Source organism: Platichthys flesus, chromosome 14 (genome assembly GCF_949316205.1).
Source record: "Platichthys flesus chromosome 14, fPlaFle2.1, whole genome shotgun sequence".
Classification (NCBI taxonomy): Eukaryota; Metazoa; Chordata; class Actinopteri; order Pleuronectiformes; family Pleuronectidae; genus Platichthys; species Platichthys flesus.
Window position 1 is genome coordinate 3956990 of NC_084958.1, and position 14165 is coordinate 3971154.

Genomic DNA, 14165 nt, shown 5'->3' on the forward strand with positions numbered 1-14165 from the left:
GTTCAGGATCATAGCGCCACCTATTGATCAGTGTGAAAATTAAGTTGCGGAAACATTGTCCAATTGACACAAAATTTCTCACGCTACATCAGAGCGCCTACTTGAACAGATCTATATGTCTGTGCGTAATAATAGTGATGGCGCCACCTACTGGCAAACCTACTGCCGCAGAGCGCAAAACGCATGCAACGTGGAGAAGTGCATGCTCGATCGATGATGTGCGCTTGGTCATCGATCGCTCTCTCCACCGACCGCAACAGGCTTCAACGTGCGGGTGCTCGGGCCCGCAAGTGCTACAACGTAGCCCTAGTTAGGGCCCGAGCACCGAATGGTGAGAGGCCCTATTGAATCTGTAAGGATTTTTATTATTAGGGCCCGAGCACCGAATGGTGAGAGGCCCTATTGAATCTGTAAGGATTTTTATTATTATTATTATTATTATTATTATTATTATTATTATTATTATTATTATTATTTCCCTTTGGGGGGCTTTTTCAGGGTCTAGACATGCTCAAAAAGTTATGAAACTTTGCAGGAAATTCAAGGTCTGCGGATATTTTAGTATTCTGGAGTAATTGGAATTGGGCGTGGCAAAATGGCTCTACAGCGCCCCCTGGAACCAGCCCCTAGGTTTCCACATGACGGATTTTCATCAAAATCTGGATATAGGTGTATCGTGACCAGTCATGAAAAAAAGTCTCATGGAGCATTATGAAAAACGCAACAGGAAGTCCGCCATTTTGCTTTTAGTGGCCATTTTGGCAATATCCCACATTTTTACTTTTACGTACTTGTCCCAGGGCTTTCATCAGATCAACTTCAAATTCAGATGAGTGTCATCACAACAAGATGGAGATAAAAAATGATTGAGGGATTTTTTTTTTATCACACCGTGTGACCGTGGCATGGCGTTAAAAATTGGTTACACGCCATCAAAACACGGGCATCTGTATCTCGGACATACATGTTCCAATCAAGTCCAAACTAGACATGTAAGACAATAGTCCCCGCCTGATGACATCTATGCATAAATGATGACTTAAAACCGCAGCGCCCCCTGGTGGCAACAGGAAATGTCTTGTTTTTTGCTTGTCTTACACTTGGATGAATTTCTCCTCATCCACTGACCTCAACCATGTCAAACTGTATCAAATGGGTCCCAAGACATTGACAATGAAGACATAAGATTACCGTGACTTTTCGTCAAACGCCATATGAATGGCGTGGCATTAAAGTTCATCAACTCGCCGTGAAACACGAAATTGCTGTAACTTCAGTGTTCATGATTCTATCTCTCTCAAACTACATGTGTGTAACAACAGCCCCCCCCTGAAGATATTCATATGGTTTTAAGAAATGGGCGTGGCAAAAAAACTGACCAGCGCCCCCTATAGGGCAACCCCGGCACTACGATGGCCGACATTTATACAAATCTATCGGGACATGTGTCGTTTCATAACAAACAAAAAAATATCTTGGATAGGTATGCTTGACCAAACAGGGAGGCCGCCATTTTGGATTAAGTGGCCATTTTTTTTCCATATTCCACATTTTTACTTGATGCACTTGTCCCAGGGCTTTCATCAGATTAACTTCAAATTAAGATCAGTGCCATCACAACAAGATGGAGATAAAAAGTGATTAAGAGATTGACCTTTCGTCACACCGTGTGACCGTGGCGTGGCGTCTTGAGTTTGATTAAACGCCATCAAAACACGAGGTTCTGTATCTCGGACATACATTGTCCAATCGAGTCCAAACTAGACATGTAAGACAAGGGTGCCATCCTGATGACATCTACACAGAAATTATGACTTGAAATTACAGCGCCCCCTGGTGGCTACAGGAAGTGACATGTTTTATACTTTGATGAACTGCTCCTGGCTGCTTTAAGATATAAAGCTCAAATGAACTCAGTCAAGTCATTGAATCAAGGTCAGAATTGTGACATTTCCTCAAACCATGTAAACATTGATGTTTGGCGAAGGATCATCCTTCGCCAAAGGACACGATGTTTTCATAATTACACTGTGCATTGTCCTATCACTACCAAACTTCTGTCACATGATAAGAGTACAAGCCTGAACAGCTCTATGTGTCAATATTTCCTCAGTGTCATAGCGCCACCTACTGATTCACCAGGAAACAGGAAGTACTTTGTTATCCATTCTGCATTATCCAACCGGCTCCAAACTACTGACCTATGATCACAATACTGATCTGAACAGCTCCACATATAAATATTAGTTCAGGGTCATAGCGCCACCTACTGATAAGTGTGAAAATTAAGTTGTGTTAAAATTGTCCAATTGACACAAAATTGCTCACGCTACATCAGAGCGCCTACATGAACAGATATATATGTCTGTGCGTAATAATAGTGATGGCGCCACCTACTGGCAAACCTACTGCCGCAGAGCGCAAAACGCATGCAACGTGGAGAAGTGCATGCTCGATCGATGATGTGCGCTTGGTCATCGATCGCTCTCTCCACCGACCGCAACAGGCTTCAACGTGCGGGTGCTCGGGCCCGCAAGTGCTACAACGTAGCCCTAGTATTATTATTATTATTATTAGGGCCCGAGCACCGAATGGTGAGAGGCCCTATTGAATCTGTAAGGATTTTTATTATTAGGGCCCGAGCACCGAAATCGGTGGGAGGCCCTATTGAAATTGAAATGATTATTATTATTATTATTATTATTTTTCTTAGCTTAAATGAATTGGCTTTTTGAGGGCTTTAATGTGCTCAAAAAGTTGTAGGAGTTTGCAGTAAATTCGAAGGCGGCGTAAAATTACGTATTCTGGAGTATTTTGAAAAGGGCGTGGCAAAATGGCTAAAGAGCGCCACCTACGGAAAAGCCCCTCATTTAGCATTCACCGATCCTCAAAAAAAACAAAGATTATTGTGTATCATGACTAGATGCACAAAAAAGTCCATCAGTGCATTATGAATAACGCAACAGGAAGCCCGCCAGTTTGACTTTAGTGGCCATTTTGGTCATATTCCATATTTTTTCTTTGATGTACTTGTCGTACAGCTTTCATCAGATCAACTTCAAATTTAGACGATCGTCATCACAACAAATTGGAGATCTAAAGTTATTGAAGGATTACGTTTTAGCAAAACCGTCTGACCGTGGTGTGGCGTTAAAGTTTGATTAAACGCCATCAAAACACGGGCTTCTATATCTCAGACTTATTTTGTCCTATCGAGTCCAAACTACACACATAAGACAAGAGTAGAGATATGAAGACATCTATACAGAAATCGTGACTTAAAGTGACAGCGCCCCCTGGTGACAGCAGGAAAAGTCTTGTTTTTGTCACGTTTTATGTTTTTATATACTAGTCGTACAGCTTTTATCAAATCAACTTAATATTTAGACGACTGTCATCACAACAAAATGAAGATCTAAAGTTATTGAAAGATCGACTTTTCGTCAAACCGTGTGATTGTGGCGTGGCGCTAAAGTTTGATGAGACTTCGGTGAAACGCACTAAAACACGAGCTTCTGTATCTTGGACATATTTTGTCTAATCAAGTCCAAACTAGACACATAAGACAATAGTTGCGATATGAAGACATCTATACAGAAATCGTGACTTAAAATGACAGCGCCCCCTGGTGGCAGCAGGAAATGTATAGCTGACACTCTGATGTATTCCTGCTCATCCAATATGCAAAACCATGTCAAACTTTGTTTAATGGGTCTCAAGACATTGATAATGTAGCCATAAGATTATTGTGACTTTTTATCATGCGGTTTATTAATGGCATGGCTTGAAAGTTCATCAGCTCGTCGGAGAGAGTCCCATTGAATCCCATGTTAAAATGCCCAATTTTAGAGTAGAATTAAACCTGTTTACAGCATTATTCAAACTTTGGTTTTAGTCTCAATCGCTATGTTCTTCCTTCATTAAAACTCTGAGGGGGTGAACTTTTTCGTAACTACCTCTATATCGCTATAATAAGCGATATAGTGGTTTGAAATTTACGTGACGTCACAGTGAGCTGCGCCCTCCCTTCTCCTTACTTTTTCCTGTGTCATTGAACACAACTCGAGACTTTCGAAACCTCCCACTCAGTATCGGATGAATAACACAGTTTGATGTTTTGCTTGTTCTGCTGACGGACACGTTAAAGACGTCTGCGCTCCCGTTTCTGTGGTAAGTCAAGCTCAGTATTTTATTTAGATGTGTAGAAGTGATTCGCAGGGTGTTTTAGTACCATGCATTCGAGCTAACGTCCGTTAGCATGGAGGCTAAATACGAACTCCGATCTGGGGCATTAACTCCTGTTTAATGCGAACGGCACTATTACCGACACACACCGATATGAACCGACATGAGTAGGTCCGCCCAGCAGTGGCATGCGTTAGTTTATGAGGTTAAATCTGAGACAGGAGACTGTGTGTGTCCGGTGAATTAGCTCCATCAGGATATCTATTGCTATAAAATGGTTTCACTCGCCAAGGCATTTGACTTGACAATGTTACACAGTTAGTTATTCTACTGAAACAGACTTACAGTGATCAATTGAAACGTGCGTATTTAAAGTCACATCTGTATTTTAAGAGCAGATGTTTAAAGGGGAATTCAACTTCCAAAGCTCTTTATTCAGAGTATTGTTATGATGTCTTACAGAGAAAGCTAAACGTTCTGCTGCCTGCACTGTTTACATTGTAATCTCAGGCAGATTTCACTGAATTGTTCTGTTAAATATAAATAAATTATAGCCTTGTATCTTTATTAGAACAGACAGTGTAATAGAGAATTTGATGCTGATGTACACTAACTATTTCCTAAGCTGAAATGATTATGATCTGTTTAACTTTGAAGTAATACACTTCCTTTTTTACCATTTAAAGTGTGTTAAGGACTTAACCTGGCACATGTATGACTTTACACATTTGTATATTTATGTTGAAATTTTCTCTAGCATGTCCAGCATGAGACAACTGGAATTCAACCACATTGAACACCGACTTCAGGTACAGACCTCTTTTCATTAATTACAAACAACCATGGCAAAGTACTGCACATAATACATTGTGTATTAAATAATATATGCAATACTTTGAATGTGAAATAACTCCATACTGTACATTCATTGTCATGGTAGTGCACGTTTTAATCCAAAAGCATATTCAAATACACAGTTGAATATCCACAGAAAATAAGATTACACACTTTGTTCATATGTAACTCTTCCTCTACAATAATGACGATCACTTTCATGTTTCCTATCATTTTATTAGGGACAGACGAGCCTGAAGGACACAGCTGTGATGACCATGTTCTGTCTCTTATGGCAAAGCAGAAATATAAAACACTGGGTTCTTATCTAAAGTGTATCAAATCAGATCTCCACCATGTTGCTGCTGAGGACATCAGGTGCTGCAGTTCTTCATCTATGAAGAGAAAAAACGCACTGTTAAAGAATGTTTTGTGTTGTGTATAAAGCACAACAGATTTCTGATAGAACTGTTGTACTGTGGTCTTGGTTTATATCCTCATGGTGAAATGTACATATTTTAAGTCCCTTCTGATAAAAGTGCTGAAAGAAATACAACATTGTACAAATACATAAAATGTCTTTCTACCTCATCAGTACTATTCAAGGTGATAATCTCCCACAGACCTATTGATAACAGTCCAAATCAAGTCTTTCCACTTCTCTCAGTGTGAAAACATAATTCTATAATTAATTTGAGAACTGTTTACAACACTGATGTGTGGAGATTAAAATCATACCTAAACTGTCTAATTCACTGTAAAACTCCATGACATTCGCAGGCCATCTGTAGTTAAGGGAGCAACGCATGGAATGATGTGTAGATTACTAGTTTGATGATGCATGAGGAGAGGCGGTGGTCGAGTGGCAGAAACTTGGACTATGGGCAGAGAAGGTCTCTGGTTCGTCTTTGGTTCGACTCCATGGAGAGACAACAAAAGTCGAACCTGGATTGATCTGTCCAAAAATCCAAGAGTCTCCCTACCCTCTCTAGTGCCCATGAGCAAGGCACCTCACTCCCCCAACATCTGCTCCCCCGAGCGCCGTACATGGTCGCTCACTGCTCTGTGTGTCCTGCACCAGATGGGTAAAAAGCAGCGATTAAATTTCCCTACCTGCATGAGTGTGCCTTTGCATGTCTGTGCATGTGTTTGGGATGAATAAATGGATTTTAATCTTAATCTTTTAATCTTAATCAGTTGTCTTCCAGTTGACCAGCATGAAGCTGCAGATCTCCACCATGTTGCTGCTGGGGACATCAGGAGCTGCATTAATGAGGAGCAGAAGCGTACTGTTATGAATGTTTTGTGTTGTTTATGAAGCACTACTTATTTCAGCTAGAACCGATGTACTAGGGTCTGGGTTTGTATCCTAATGGTTAAATGCACATACTTTAAATCGCTTTTGATAAAACGTGACAAAGAAATACAACATTGTACACATAGATAAAATGTCTTTCTACCTCATCTGTAATATTCAAGGTGATGATCTCCCACAGAGCTGTTGATAACAGTCCACATCAAGTCTCTCCACTTCCCTCAGTGTGAAAACATAATTATATAATTAATTGGAGAAGTGTTTACAACACTGATGTGTGGACATTATAATGTTATCACTACTGTCTAATTCACTCTACAACTCCATGACAGACTAAATAAACAATGTGAAAATAGTAATGGCGGATATACCATCCTGTATCAGAATATTGGTGAAACAGTTACTATCACATGAAACGTAAACGTGTAGCGTATTGATAGTAACTCATTAAAAAAAATAATGTCAAAACCAAAACAAGACTGTCGAGTTATCTTGCTTCAATCTGTTCATTAGACGTGATAAATAAACGGTAACTTTTATAACAATTACATATTACAAAAAACTTGAGGCATGTAAGCATATGATGATAGATAAAGCAATAGGTTATGTTGGATAGTTTCAAGGTTACTTACCTCTAGTTCAGCACCAGCGGCTGGCCAGAAGAAGTGGAGCGATCTTCCTTGCCGCACAGGGCAAACGCAGGCAATGTGGAGACGAGCGCTTGGTCATCGAACGTTCTCTCTTCCCCGACCGCAACAGACTTGAAATTGCCTGTGCTCGGGCCCGTTAGTGCTACAACGTAGCCCTAGTTAGGGCCCGAGCACCGAATGGTGAGAGGCCCTATTGAATCTGTAAGGATTTTTATTATTATTATTATTATTATTATTATTATTTCCCTTTGGGGGGCTTTTTCAGGGTCTAGACATGCTCAAAAAGTTATGAAACTTTGCAGGAAATTCAAGGTCTGCGGATATTTTAGTATTCTGGAGTAATTGGAATTGGGCGTGGCAAAATGGCTCTACAGCGCCCCCTGGAACCAGCCCCTACGTTTCCACATAACGGATTTTCATCAAAATCTGGATATAGGTGTATCGTGACCAGTCATGAAAAAAAGTCTCATGGAGCATTATGAAAAACGCAACAGGAAGTCCGCCATTTTGCTTTTAGTGGCCATTTTGGCAATATCCCACATTTTTACTTTTACGTACTTGTCCCAGGGCTTTCATCAGATCAACTTCAAATTCAGATGAGTGTCATCACAACAAGATGGAGATAAAAAATGATTGAGGGATTTTTTTTTTATCACACCGTGTGACCGTGGCATGGCGTTAAAAATTGGTTACACGCCATCAAAACACGGGCATCTGTATCTCGGACATACTTGTTCCAATCAAGTCCAAACTAGACATGTAAGACAATAGTCCCCGCCTGATGACATCTATGCATAAATGATGACTTAAAACCGCAGCGCCCCCTGGTGGCAACAGGAAATGTCTTGTTTTTTGCTTGTCTTACACTTGGATGAATTTCTCCTCATCCACTGACCTCAACCATGTCAAACTGTATCAAATGGGTCCCAAGACATTGACAATGAAGACATAAGATTACCATGACTTTTCGTCAAACGCCATATGAATGGCGTGGCATTAAAGTTCATCAACTCGCCGTGAAACACGAAATTGCTGTAACTTCAGTGTTCATGATTCTATCTCTCTCAAACTACATGTGTGTAACAACAGCCCCCCCCTGAAGATATTCATATGGTTTTAAGAAATGGGCGTGGCAAAAAAACTGACCAGCGCCCCCTATAGGGCAAGCCCGGCACTACGATGGCCGACATTTATACAAATCTATCGGGACATGTGTCGTTTCATAACAAACAAAAAAATATCTTGGATAGGTATGCTTGACCAAACAGGGAGGCCGCCATTTTGGATTAAGTGGCCATTTTTTTCCCATATTCCACATTTTTACTTGATGCACTTGTCCCAGGGCTTTCATCAGATTAACTTCAAATTAAGATCAGTGCCATCACAACAAGATGGAGATAAAAAGTGATTAAGAGATTGACCTTTCGTCACACCGTGTGACCGTGGCGTGGCGTCTTGAGTTTGATTAAACGCCATCAAAACACGAGGTTCTGTATCTCGGACATACATTGTCCAATCGAGTCCAAACTAGACATGTAAGACAAGGGTGCCATCCTGATGACATCTACACAGAAATTATGACTTGAAATTACAGCGCCCCCTGGTGGCTACAGGAAGTGACATGTTTTATACTTTGATGAACTGCTCCTGGCTGATTTACAATATACAGCTCAAATCAGATCAGTCAAGTCATTAGATCATGGTCAGAATTGTGACGTTTCCTCAAACCGTGTAAACATTGATGTGCGGCGAAGGATTTTCCTTCGCCAAAGGACACGATGTTATCATAACTCCACTGTGCATTGTCCTATCACTACAAAACTTCTGTCACATGGTCAGAGTCCAAGCCTGAACAGCTCTATGTGTCAATATTTCCTCAGTGTCATAGCGCCACCTACTGATTCGCCAGGAAACAGGAAGTACTTTGTTAATCCACTCTGCATTATCCAACCGGCTCCAAACTACTGACCTATGATCACAATCCTGAATAGAACAGCTCCATATATGAATATTAGTTCAGGATCATAGCGCCACCTATTGATCAGTGTGAAAATTAAGTTGCGGAAACATTGTCCAATTGACACAAAATTTCTCACGCTACATCAGAGCGCCTACTTGAACAGATCTATGTGTCTGTGCGTAATAATAGTGATGGCGCCACCTACTGGCAAACCTACTGCCGCAGAGTGCAAAACGCATGCAACGTGGAGAAGTGCATGCTCGATCGATGATGTGCGCTTGGTCATCGATCGCTCTCTCCACCGACCGCAACAGGCTTCAACGTGCGGGTGCTCGGGCCCGCAAGTGCTACAACGTAGCCCTAGTTAGGGCCCGAGCACCGAATGGTGAGAGGCCCTATTGAATCTGTAAGGATTTTTATTATTATTATTATTATTATTATTATTATTATTTCCCTTTGGGGGGCTTTTTCAGGGTCTAGACATGCTCAAAAAGTTATGAAACTTTGCAGGAAATTCAAGGTCTGCGGATATTTTAGTATTCTGGAGTAATTGGAATTGGGCGTGGCAAAATGGCTCTACAGCGCCCCCTGGAACCAGCCCCTAGGTTTCCACATAACGGATTTTCATCAAAATCTGGATATAGGTGTATCGTGACCAGTCATGAAAAAAAGTCTCATGGAGCATTATGAAAAACGCAACAGGAAGTCCGCCATTTTGCTTTTAGTGGCCATTTTGGCAATATCCCACATTTTTAATTTTACGTACTTGTCCCAGGGCTTTCATCAGATCAACTTCAAATTCAGATGAGTGTCATCACAACAAGATGGAGATAAAAAATGATTGAGGGATTTTTTTTTTATCACACCGTGTGACCGTGGCATGGCGTTAAAAATTGGTTACACGCCATCAAAACACGGGCATCTGTATCTCGGACATACATGTTCCAATCAAGTCCAAACTAGACATGTAAGACAATAGTCCCCGCCTGATGACATCTATGCATAAATGATGACTTAAAACCGCAGCGCCCCCTGGTGGCAACAGGAAATGTCTTGTTTTTTGCTTGTCTTACACTTGGATGAATTTCTCCTCATCCACTGACCTCAACCATGTCAAACTGTATCAAATGGGTCCCAAGACATTGACAATGAAGACATAAGATTACCGTGACTTTTCGCCAAACGCCATATGAATGGCGTGGCATTAAAGTTCATCAACTCGCCGTGAAACACGAAATTGCTGTAACTTCAGTGTTCATGATTCTATCTCTCTCAAACTACATGTGTGTAACAACAGCCCCCCCCTGAAGATATTCATATGGTTTTAAGAAATGGGCGTGGCAAAAAAACTGACCAGCGCCCCCTATAGGGCAACCCCGGCACTACGATGGCCGACATTTATACAAATCTATCGGGACATGTGTTGTTTCATAACAAACAAAAAAATATCTTGGATAGGTATGCTTGACCAAACAGGGAGGCCGCCATTTTGGATTAAGTGGCCATTTTTTTTCCATATTCCACATTTTTACTTGATGCACTTGTCCCAGGGCTTTCATCAGATTAACTTCAAATTAAGATCAGTGCCATCACAACAAGATGGAGATAAAAAGTGATTAAGAGATTGACCTTTCGTCACACCGTGTGACCGTGGCGTGGCGTCTTGAGTTTGATTAAACGCCATCAAAACACGAGGTTCTGTATCTCGGACATACATTGTCCAATCGAGTCCAAACTAGACATGTAAGACAAGGGTGCCATCCTGATGACATCTACACAGAAATTATGACTTGAAATCACAGCGCCCCCTGGTGGCTACAGGAAGTGACATGTTTTATACTTTGATGAACTGCTCCTGGCTGATTTACAATATACAGCTCAAATCAGATCAGTCAAGTCATTAGATCATGGTCAGAATTGTGACGTTTCCTCAAACCGTGTAAACATTGATGTGCGGCGAAGGATTTTCCTTCGCCAAAGGACACGATGTTATCATAACTCCACTGTGCATTGTCCTATCACTACAAAACTTCTGTCACATGGTCAGAGTCCAAGCCTGAACAGCTCTATGTGTCAATATTTCCTCAGTGTCATAGCGCCACCTACTGATTCGCCAGGAAACAGGAAGTACTTTGTTAATCCACTCTGCATTATCCAACCGGCTCCAAACTACTGACCTATGATCACAATCCTGAATAGAACAGCTCCATATATGAATATTAGTTCAGGATCATAGCGCCACCTATTGATCAGTGTGAAAATTAAGTTGCGGAAACATTGTCCAATTGACACAAAATTTCTCACGCTACATCAGAGCGCCTACTTGAACAGATCTATATGTCTGTGCGTAATAATAGTGATGGCGCCACCTACTGGCAAACCTACTGCCGCAGAGCGCAAAACGCATGCAACGTGGAGAAGTGCATGCTCGATCGATGATGTGCGCTTGGTCGTCGATCGCTCTCTCCACCGACCGCAACAGGCTTCAACGTGCGGGTGCTCGGGCCCGCAAGTGCTACAACGTAGCCCTAGTTAGGGCCCGAGCACCGAATGGTGAGAGGCCCTATTGAATCTGTAAGGATTTTTATTATTATTATTATTAGGGCCCGAGCACCGAATGGTGAGAGGCCCTATTGAATCTGTAAGGATTTTTATTATTATTATTATTATTATTATTATTATTATTATTATTATTTCCCTTTGGGGGACTTTTTCAGGGTCTAGACATGCTCAAAAAGTTATGAAACTTTGCAGGAAATTCAAGGTCTGCGGATATTTTAGTATTCTGGAGTAATTGGAATTGGGCGTGGCAAAATGGCTCTACAGCGCCCCCTGGAACCAGCCCCTAGGTTTCCACATAACGGATTTTCATCAAAATCTGGATATAGGTGTATCGTGACCAGTCATGAAAAAAAGTCTCATGGAGCATTATGAAAAACGCAACAGGAAGTCCGCCATTTTGCTTTTAGTGGCCATTTTGGCAATATCCCACATTTTTACTTTTACGTACTTGTCCCAGGGCTTTCATCTGATCAACTTCAAATTCAGATGAGTGTCATCACAACAAGATGGAGATAAAAAATGATTGAGGGATTTTTTTTTTATCACACCGTGTGACCGTGGCATGGCGTTAAAAATTGGTTACACGCCATCAAAACACGGGCATCTGTATCTCGGACATACATGTTCCAGTCAAGTCCAAACTAGACATGTAAGACAATAGTCCCCGCCTGATGACATCTATGCATAAATGATGACTTAAAACCGCAGCGCCCCCTGGTGGCAACAGGAAATGTCTTGTTTTTTGCTTGTCTTACACTTGGATGAATTTCTCCTCATCCACTGACCTCAACCATGTCAAACTGTATCAAATGGGTCCCAAGACATTGACAATGAAGACATAAGATTACCGTGACTTTTCGTCAAACGCCATATGAATGGCGTGGCATTAAAGTTCATCAACTCGCCGTGAAACACGAAATTGCTGTAACTTCAGTGTTCATGATTCTATCTCTCTCAAACTACATGTGTGTAACAACAGCCCCCCCCTGAAGATATTCATATGGTTTTAAGAAATGGGCTTGGCAAAAAAACTGACCAGCGCCCCCTATAGGGCAACCCCGGCACTACGATGGCCGACATTTATACAAATCTATCGGGACATGTGTCGTTTCATAACAAACAAAAAAATATCTTGGATAGGTATGCTTGACCAAACAGGGAGGCCGCCATTTTGGATTAAGTGGCCATTTTTTTTCCATATTCCACATTTTTACTTGATGCACTTGTCCCAGGGCTTTCATCAGATTAACTTCAAATTAAGATCAGTGCCATCACAACAAGATGGAGATAAAAAGTGATTAAGAGATTGACCTTTCGTCACACCGTGTGACCGTGGCGTGGCGTCTTGAGTTTGATTAAACGCCATCAAAACACGAGGTTCTGTATCTCGGACATACATTGTCCAATCGAGTCCAAACTAGACATGTAAGACAAGGGTGCCATCCTGATGACATCTACACAGAAATTATGACTTGAAATTACAGCGCCCCCTGGTGGCTACAGGAAGTGACATGTTTTATACTTTGATGAACTGCTCCTGGCTGCTTTAAGATATACAGCTCAAATGAACTCAGTCAAGTCATTGAATCAAGGTTAGAATTGTGACATTTCCTCAAACCATGTAAACATTGATGTTTGGCGAAGGATCATCCTTCGCCAAAGGACACGATGCTTTCATAATTACACTGTGCATTGTCCTATCACTACCAAACTTCTGTCACATGATAAGAGTACAAGCCTGAACAGCTCTATGTGTCAATATTTCCTCAGTGTCATAGCGCCACCTACTGATTCACCAGGAAACAGGAAGTACTTTGTTAATCCACTCTGCATTATCCAACCGGCTCCAAACTACTGACCTATGATCACAATACTGATCTGAACAGCTCCACATATAAATATTAGTTCAGGGTCATAGCGCCACCTACTGATCAGTGTGAAAATTAAGTTGTGTTAACATTGTCCAATTGACACAAAATTTCTCACGCTACATCAGAGCGCCTACTTGAACAGATATAAATGTCTATGCGTAATAATAGTGATGGCGCCACCTACTGGCAAACCTACTGCCGCAGAGCGCAAAACGCATGCAACGTGGAGAAGTGCATGCTCGATCGATGATGTGCGCTTGGTCATCGATCGCTCTCTCCACCGACCGCAACAGGCTTCAACGTGCGGGTGCTCGGGCCCGCAAGTGCTACAACGTAGCCCTAGTTATTATTATTTCCCTTTGGGGGGCTTTTTCAGGGTCTAGACATGCTCAAAAAGTTATGAAACTTTGCAGGAAATTCAAGGTCTGCGGATATTTTAGTATTCTGGAGTAATTGGAATTGGGCGTGGCAAAATGGCTCTACAGCGCCCCCTGGAACCAGCCCCTAGGTTTCCACATAACGGATTTTCATCAAAATCTGGATATAGGTGTATCGTGACCAGTCATGAAAAAAAGTCTCATGGAGCATTATGAAAAACGCAACAGGAAGTCCGCCATTTTGCTTTTAGTGGCCATTTTGGCAATATCCCACATTTTTACTTTTACGTACTTGTCCCAGGCCTTTCATCAGATCAACTTCAAATTCAGATGAGTGTCATCACAACAAGATGGAGATAAAAAATGATTGAGGGATTTTTTTTTTATCACACCGTGTGACCGTGGCATGGC

The 14165-nt window shown here is 41.5% G+C and overlaps 1 long non-coding RNA gene across 1 annotated transcript; it reads left to right on the forward strand.

The window, feature by feature from the left end:
• The first annotated feature begins 3580 nt into the window (after positions 1 to 3580).
• On the forward strand, positions 3581 to 6752 carry LOC133968667 (uncharacterized). The gene is made up of 3 exons (XR_009924117.1): positions 3581 to 4170; positions 4943 to 4994; positions 5262 to 6752. It is a non-coding gene; the product is annotated as an uncharacterized LOC133968667 (long non-coding RNA).
• The last annotated feature ends 7413 nt before the right edge of the window (positions 6753 to 14165 follow it).